The following is an 8,965-nucleotide window of genomic DNA, read 5'->3' as shown; positions in this document are numbered from 1 at the left end:
CTCCCTCCCCTTCTCCCGGCCCCCACCCCATCCCAGTTCTCCTTTCCCATTGCCACCTCTCTTTCCACTCTCCCCGCCTAGGCCCCCGCCAACTCATCCCAATCCAAACCCTCCCCACCCCTCACACCCTTCCCCCTCCCTCCCCTCCCTCGACAGCTGCTGTCAAGTGTGGCCTCTGGACCCCGCGCTCCGTTTTAAGTAAGATCCCTTTCATCCTGGACCTATTCCTTTCTAGCTCTCTACTCCTCCTCTCCCTAACTGAAACATGGTTGTCTCCGGACGACACGGTCTCTTCTGCTGCTCTCTCCAGTGGAGGCCTCTTCTTCTCCCACTCCTCCAGACTCACCGGAAAAGGAGGAGGTGTCGGTTTCCCTCTCGCTCCCCAATTTCGCTTTCGCACTATCCCTCCTCCCCCTTCCCTTTCCTTCCCTTCCTTTGAAGCCCACATTATTCGCCTTTACCACCCCCTCCAGATTCTTGTAGCCATCAGTTACTGCACCCCCGGCCCCTCCTCCAACTTCTTTAACGATTTTGACCCCTTCCTCACCTTCCTTCTCTCCTTTTCCATTCCCACTCTGATCCTCGGAGAGTTCAACATCCACATGGATTTCCCTGATGACTCCTCTGCCGCCCACCTTCTATCTCTCCTCGACACTGCCAACCTCTTGCTCCACCCCACCTCACCCACTCACCAACCTGGTCATACCTTCGACCTCATCATCTCCTATCACTGCACTGTGTACACCCTCACCAACTATGAAATCCCTCTCTCTGATCATAATCTTCTCAACTGCCTCCTCACTCACACTCCTTTCCCCTGTAATTCCATATTACTCCCTCACAGAGATCCCCGCTCTCTCGACCCCATCCATCTTTCTGAGTGCCTCTCACCCCACCTCACCTCCCTCTCCTCTCTGCCAAGTCTTGATGATCAGATTACTGCTCTCAACTCTACCCTTTCTACTCAGCTAGACTCACTCGCTCCCCTATCCCTTCGCTGCTCTCGTACCACTAACCCACAGCCCTGGATCACTGTCATTGTCTGCCTCCTTCTCTCTTATGCTCTAGCTGCCGAACGCTGCTGGTGGAAGTCTAAACACCATGCCAACCTCGTTCACTTCAGGTTTATCCTTTCCCGCCTTAACTCAGCCCTCTCCTCTGCCAGACAAAACTATTTCTTCTCCCTTATTTACACTCATGCCCATCATCCCCACCAGCTCTTCCGTACATTCAACTCCCTTCTCAGGCCCCCTGTTCATCCCCCTCTTCCTTCCCTCAACCCCAACGATCTGGCCTCTTACTTCATTAACAAAATTAAAACCATCAGGTCCGACCTCCCCAAAGTCACTCTCCCCACTTATCCAACAACCCGGCTCTCAACACTCTCTGCTACTCTACCATCCTTCCCAGCAGTATCCTCAGAGGAGCTCTCCTCACTCCTCTCAAGTGCTACTCCGGCCACCTGTGCTTCTGACCCCATTCCCTCTCATCTCATGAAATCTCTCACTCCGTCCCTTCTCCCCTCCTTAACTTCCATCTTCAACCGCTCACTCTCCACTGGTTCCTTCCCCTCTGCATTCAAACATGCCCATGTCTCTCCCATCCTAAAAAAACCCTCTCTTAACCCCACCTCACCTTCTAGTTATTGCCCTATCTCACTCCTACCATTCCTTTCCAAACTCCTTGAACGAGTTGTCTACACGGGCTGCCTCGAATTCCTCAACACCAACTCTCTCCTCGACCCCCTCCAGTCTGGCTTCCGTCCCCTACAGTCCACGGAAACTGCCCTCTCAAAGGTCACCAGTGACCTCCTGCTTTCCAAATCCAACGGCCCCTACTCTATCCTAATCCTCGTCGACCTCTCAGCTGCCTTCGACTCTGTGGACCACTCCCTTCTCCTCAACACACTATCTGACCTTGGCTTCACAGACTCCGTCCTCTCCTGGTTCTCCTCTTATCTCTCCGGTCGTTCATTCTCAGTCTCTTTTGCAGGCTCTTCCTCCTCCTCCCATACCCTTACTGTGGGGGTTCCCCAAGGTTCAGTTCTTGGTCCCCTTCTGTTCTGGATCTACACTCACTCCCTTGGTGACCTCATTCGCTCCCACGGCTTCAAAAATCATCTCTACGCTGATGACACCCAGGTCTATATCTCTGCCCCTGCTCTCTCCCCCTCTCTCCAGGCTCGCATCTCCTCCTGCCTTCAGGACATCTTCATCTGGATGTCTGCCCGCCACCTAAAACTCAACATGTCCAATACTGAACTCCTTGTCTTCCCTCCCAAACCCTGCCCTCTCCCTGACTTTCCCATGTCTGTTGACGGCACTACCATCCTTCCCATCTCACAAGCCCGCAACCTTGGTGTCATGCTCGACTCCACTCTCTCATTCACCCCTCACATCCCAGCCGTCACCAAAACCTGCCGTTCTCACCCCTGCAACATTGCCAAGATCCGCCCTTTCCTTTCCATCCAAACTGCTACCCTGCTCGCTCAAGCTCTCATCCTATCCCGTTTGGACTACTGCATCAGCCTTCTCTCTGATCTCCCATCCTCGTGTCTCTCCCCACTTCAATCCATACTTCATGCTGCTGCCCGGATTGTCTTTGTCCAGAAACGCTCTGGGCATGTTACTCCCCTCCTCAAAAATCTCCAGTGGCTACCACTCAATCTGCGCATCAGGCAGAAACTTCTCACCCTGGGCTTCAAGGCTCTCCATCACCTCGCCCCCTCCTACCTCACCTCCCTTCTCTCCTTCTACAGCCCAGTCCGCACCCTCCGCTCCTCTGCCACTAATCTCCTCACCATCCCTCGCTCTTACCTGTCCCGCCATCGACCGCCGGCCCACGTCATCCCCCGGGCCTGGAATGCCCTCCCTCTGCCCATCCGCCAAGCTAGCTCTCTTCCTCCCTTCAAGGCCCTACTGAGAGCTCACCTCCTCCAGGAGATCTTCCCAGACTGAGCCCCTTCCTTCCTCTCCTCCTCGTCCCCCTCTCCATCCCCCCTCTTACCTCCTTCCCTTCCCCACCACACCTGTATATATGTATATATGTTTGTACATGTTTATTACTATTTTTATTTATTTATCTTACTTATACATATCTATTCTATTTATTTTATTTTTTCAGTATGTTTGATTTTGTTCTCTGTCTCCCCCTTCTAGACTGTGAACCCACTGTTGCGTAGGGACTGTCTCTATGTGTTGCCGACCTGTACTTCCCAAGGGCTTAGTACAGTGCTCTGCACAAAATAAGTGCTCAGTAAATACGATTGATTGATTGATTGATTGATGGGTTCAAATCCCAGCTCTGTCAATTGTCAGCTATGTGACTTTGTGCAAGTCACTTAACATCTCTGGGACTCAGTTCCCTCATCTTTAAATTGAGGACGAAGACTGTGAGCCCTCTGTGGGACAACCTGATCACCTTGTAACCTCTCCAGCATGTAGAACGGTGCTTTGCACATAGTAAGAGATTAATAAATGCCATTATTCATTTTTTTTAAATGAGTGGGGCTTCCGAATTCCAACAGGCCCTCTGGAGCCAGGGGCCTAAACCCCATAGGCCTCTGGCATAATCCAATTCCAACCGGGCACATAGGTTCCACCCATCTATCAATCAATCAGTGAATCATCAAGGTTTACTATATGCAGAGCTCTATACTCTGAATACAGGGGGGAACGTGTCTACCACGTTACATTGTTATATTGTGTTATATTGTGCTCTCACAAGCACTTAGTACAGTGCTCTATACACAATAAGAGCTCAGTAAATACGATTGATTGATTGATTTTACTTGTGAGAGTACAATATAGTAGAGTAGGAAAACATGATCCATGTCCACAAGCAGCTCACAGAAAGCAGGGTGGGCAGGGGAATCAACAAGGGGGCAGAATTCTTACTGTTATATTTTTAGACCTGGACAAAGGAGGGTGTGGAGGCCATCATGTGTTTTGTAACTAAGTCATTTATAGGTGAATCTGGGAGCTCCTGGACTGGGATAGCACATCAGCCTTGCCAGTCACCTGCCCCAGGGGTGATCAGGGCCTCATGAAGGAGATTCGGCATGTCAGAGAACACCAGGGTGGCAGCCTGCTAAAACTCTCCCAATCTCCATACACAAGCTGGCCTGGATCTCCCACATGATGGTATGATTCAAAGTCATCAGTTCAGTTGCCAGGGTCAACATCTAAAGCACAAGGTCTGCCACTCTGGTATCCTCGTTTGTTTCTGGAGTTTGTCCAGTGTAAATAAGCTCTGGACCCAAGAAGCACAGCAACCACTAAATCTCCCTCCTGTCTGTTCATAGTAGAGGCCTGTTCTTGCCTAATATCAAAGCTTTAGCCATGATACTGAGGGTGTCCTGACTCCTTTTCTGTTTTTCTGTGATCCAAATGAGTGAAGGATTTTGGATCAATTACTCAACTGCCATGGGGTTCAGTTTCCTCATGGCATGAACCTGTAGGACTGTGTTCTAAAGAGTAACTCATAGGCCTACAGGAGGCAACATCTTAGCTCATATAATAATAATAATTACGGTATTTGTTAAGTGTTTACTATGTGCCAAGCACTGTGCTGTGTGCTGGGGTAGATACAAGGTAATCAGGTTGTCAATCAATCAATCGTATTTATTGAGCGCTTACTGTGTGCAGCACACTGTACTAAGCGCTTGGGAAGTACAAGTTGGCAACATATAGAGACATTCCCTACCCAACAGTGGGCTCACAATCTAGAAGGGATAGACAGAGAACAAAACCAAACTTATTAACAAAATAACCAAACATAGCTCACAGTCTTAATCCCCATTTTACAGATGAGGTTACTGAGGCACCAAGAAGTTAAGTGACTTGTCCAAGGTCACATAGCAGACCAGTGGCAGAGTCAGGATTAGAGCCCACATCCTCTGACTCCCGTGTCTGGGCTCTTTCCACTAAGTCGCGCTGCTTCTCGATCTATCTTCCTGGCAACTGCTTAGAAATGGGGATAAATTGGCACCTGTATTCAAAGTAAAGAGCATCACTACTTGCTTCAGCAGTTTCCATTTTGTGGGGGATTCTTTACTTCTCATCCACCCCAGGGGCCCCCACAGTTAACTAGGTTGGTCGGATTTTATTCCAGAGAGCCCAGTTTTCATTTATTCAATTTTATTTAGTGAGTGCTTACATTGTGCTGAGCACTGAGCTAAACGCTTGGAAAGTATAATTCGGCAACAAATAGAGACAATTCCTACCCAGCAATGGGCTACCCTGCCTGGTACTGGTAGAGTTCTCTTTAAATTTGATATTTTTATTTTAAACAGTCAACATCTCTCCTTATGGGCTTCTATAGCCAAGCTCTGTGGCTTGGAAGCAGAGCCGGTGTTTATAGTGCCCGAGGAGGGGAATGCCATAGTCCTGTGGAATAAAAATTTCACGAACTCGGCATTGTGTTTAAAAGGTATGTCATTGACAGGTTTATTACTACTAGAGCTTCATCCAGCACTAGTAGGGAGTGGCGGTTGAGCAGTATGGAATCCCTCTGTTAGTCAAGTCCAGCTCAATTTTGAGTAAATTGGAGCTTCTTTTGTACAGTACAACATCTAATTTTAAATAAAGTACAATACAGGGTAAATATATTAAGATGGGCAGCAACACCCCTTGGGTCGGGTTTTTTTATCTTGTTCTCAAGGTGATTAAACACATTCAACTAAACTAAAGGAGTAGTTTCATCTTGTTTTCAGGTATTCTATAGAAACAAAATGAAGATGTGTTGTGAACCTGATTACCTTGGTAACCAGAGGCAGGTCTGCAGCTGAAATGGTTAGGAGAGAAGGGAAGGGGCAAATTATGCTTCCACAGCCCCCAAACAAGGGAGAGGTTCAGAGTCTGCTACCCCACCACCTCCCATCCCCAAATCATTGGCAACATACTCTAAATTCTGCAGATTTCTGGCCAAGAACATTTTGCCGGCCCTTATGCTAGGAAATACATGTCTGTCGCTTCCATGTGGGCAAAGAGGCATCCAGGATTCCCTATTGTCATCAGTGGCAGGAATAGAGAAGTAAAGCAAAACGCCCAGAGGCCATGGGGTGGAGCCCAGGCAGCAGTACTTCAGCAGCCAGCCAGCCAGCCAACACTCAGTGAGCCGCCATGGGCAAAGCAGGAGGTTGAGAGTGTGCCCTAGGGTGGGGAGAGAAGTAAGCCTGCCGGTTTTCCTGCTGCTCCTGTTCTGTGGGCCAGCAGGCTGCAGCCTCTGGCCTGGCCCAGAGCCTTTCATGGTACCACCACCACAGTTTGATATGCCTAATTTCCTCCTCCCTTCATTGCTTCCCTTCTTGTCCACTGCCTGCACAAACTGCCCAGCCGCCTCAGAATGGTCAGGAACCTTTAAATCAATCAATGATATTTACTGAGTGCTTACTGTGTGCGGAGCACTGTACTGAGCATTTGGAAGAGGATGATAGAACAGAGTTGGTTGGCATGTTCCTTCTCAACAGCCAGCTTATAGCCTTCCTTTGCCCCCCCGACGAGCCACCACCCTACAGTGAACACCTCCTGAGAGTCAGGGCTAAGACCAGATCTTCAGAGATGTGCTGCCCTATCAGTCAGTAAATCAGTGATATTTACTGAGCACTTATGGTATGCAGACTACTGCTAAGTACTTGGGAGAGTACAATACAACAGAGTTGGTAGACCTGTTCCCTGCCCACAATGAGTAGATTGAGAATGTACTCCGTGGACCCCCTCACATTGAGAATGTATTTAGTGGCGTCTTCAAAGTCTATATACTGAGAATCATCATGGTGAGTAATAATAATAATACTTTTGATATTTGTTAAGCGCTTACTATGTGTCAAGCACTGTTCTAAGTGCTGGGGTTGGGGGGGACCTTGAATACAAGGTCATTAGGTTGTCCCATGTGGGGCTCACAGTCTTAATCCCCATTTTACAAATGAGGTAACTGAGGCACAGAGAAGTTAAATGACTTGCCTAAAGTCATACAGCTGACAAGGGGTGGGGCCGGGATTATTACCCATGACCTCTGACTCTCAAGCCTGCGCTCTTTCCACTGAGCCACACTGCTTCTCTAGATCTTGTACCAGCAGAAGGGCACAGGGTTTCATCGAGAAAAAAAGACAAGACAGTGTCCTATTTCCTGGTGATAAAAACATGCAGAGTATGGTTCCCCTCTTTCCCAGTAGAAACCTAAAATATTCCTGGAACAACAGAATAATTGTTTTTCCTACTGTGGTTTAATTAAAAATGATTGAGCCTTGTGGTTTGACCCCATATTCCTCTTCCTTTTGAATATTCATCAAGCACCTATTGGGTGAATAATTAGGCCCTACAACCTGAATCTGTAACACATTTTTACACTCATATATGGGGTAAGAACCTAGGAAAACAACAAGTAATAGTAATAGTCCAGCTAAATGGCTGTTACACATCTGGTAGGTAGTTCTGCAGTGAAGCAGTGAATAGTGTCAGCTTTTAAGAGGCAATTACTAGGCTTTGTATTTCATGCACCCAATTGAGATGGCCCAGGACGGTCTCTCAGGTGCCATTGCTCCATGCTGTCTGACTTCAGACTCAACCAGGCAAGAGAGAATTGGGTTGCATTGCCATATTCATTGCTTGAAAGGGAGGAAACTTTATTCATTTCCTAATGAAGTCTGGATCCTAGAATACTCAGTATTCCTCAGGGATTCCTATCCCAAATCTGTTCTGTCTCGCGGTGTATGGGTGTTCAGGTTTGGATCGCTTCCCTGCTTATCATTCAGTTCCAGCACCTGATGTCGGTTCCCTGTGTGTCATTAAAGCCAGAAGCCAGGCATTTCCAGGGGATGTGGATCCACTTGTGCCCCTATTTCGCTTATATTCTTTGTAAAGTTTTTTGAAGATGGGTTTTTTTTTTTAGTGAGGAAGCACAGCAACAGTGTTGGATTCCAGCCATGTCTCCCAAACTTCTTCCATGCTGCTGGGATTGGCCCTCATGGACTGTCTGCTCCCCCAGTGGCAGTGTTTCCTGCTCCCAATCAATCAATCAATCAATCAATCAATCGAATTTATTGAGCGCTTACTGTGTGCAGAGTACTGTACTAAGCACTTGGGCAGTACAAGTTGGCAACATATAGAGACGGTCCCTACCCAACAGTGGGCTCACAGTCTAGAATGGGGAGACAGAGAACAAAAAAAATTAACAAAATAAAATAAATAGAATAGATATGTACAAGTAAAATAAATAAATAAATAGAGTAATAAATACGTGAAAAACATATATACATATATACAGGTGCTGTGGGGAAGGGAAGTAGGTAAGGCGGGGGAGATGGAGAGGGGGAGGAAGGGGAGAGGAAGGAGGGGACTCAGTCTGGGAAGGCCTCCTGGAGGAGGTGAGCTCTCAGTAGAGCCTTGAAGGGAGGAAGAGAGCTAGATTGGCGGATGTGGGGAGGGAGTGTTTTCCAGGCCAGGGGGATGACGTGGGCCGGGGGTCGACGGCGGGACAGGCGAGAATGAGGCACGGTGAGGAGATTTGCGGCAGAGGAGCGGAAGTTGCGGGCTGGGCTGTAGAAGGTGACAAGGGAGGTAAGGTAGGAGGGGGCGAGGTGATGGAGCCTTGAAACCGAGGGTGAGGAGTTTCTGCCTGATGCGTAGGTTGATTGGTAGCCACTGGAGATTTTTGAGGAGAGGAGTAACATTCCCAGAGCATTTCTGGACAAAGAAAATCTGGGCAGTAGCGTGAACTATGGATTGAAGTGGGAGAGACAAGAGGATGGGAGATCGGAGAGGAGGCTGATACAGTAAATAGCATCCGGAGTGAGAGTGGCAACGCAAATGGCAAATTCTCCCAATAATAATGATGATAATGATAATAATATCTATTATGTGCTTACTATGAATCAAGCACTCTGGTAGATACACAGGATGGACACAGTTCTTGTCCCACATGGGGCTCACAGTCCAAGTAGGAGGGAGAACAGGTATTAAATCCA

This window comes from Tachyglossus aculeatus (genome assembly GCF_015852505.1).
Source record: "Tachyglossus aculeatus isolate mTacAcu1 chromosome 12 unlocalized genomic scaffold, mTacAcu1.pri SUPER_6_unloc_2, whole genome shotgun sequence".
Classification (NCBI taxonomy): Eukaryota; Metazoa; Chordata; class Mammalia; order Monotremata; family Tachyglossidae; genus Tachyglossus; species Tachyglossus aculeatus.
The sequence above is the reverse complement of the archived record's forward strand: the minus strand, read 5'-3'. Positions refer to the sequence as shown.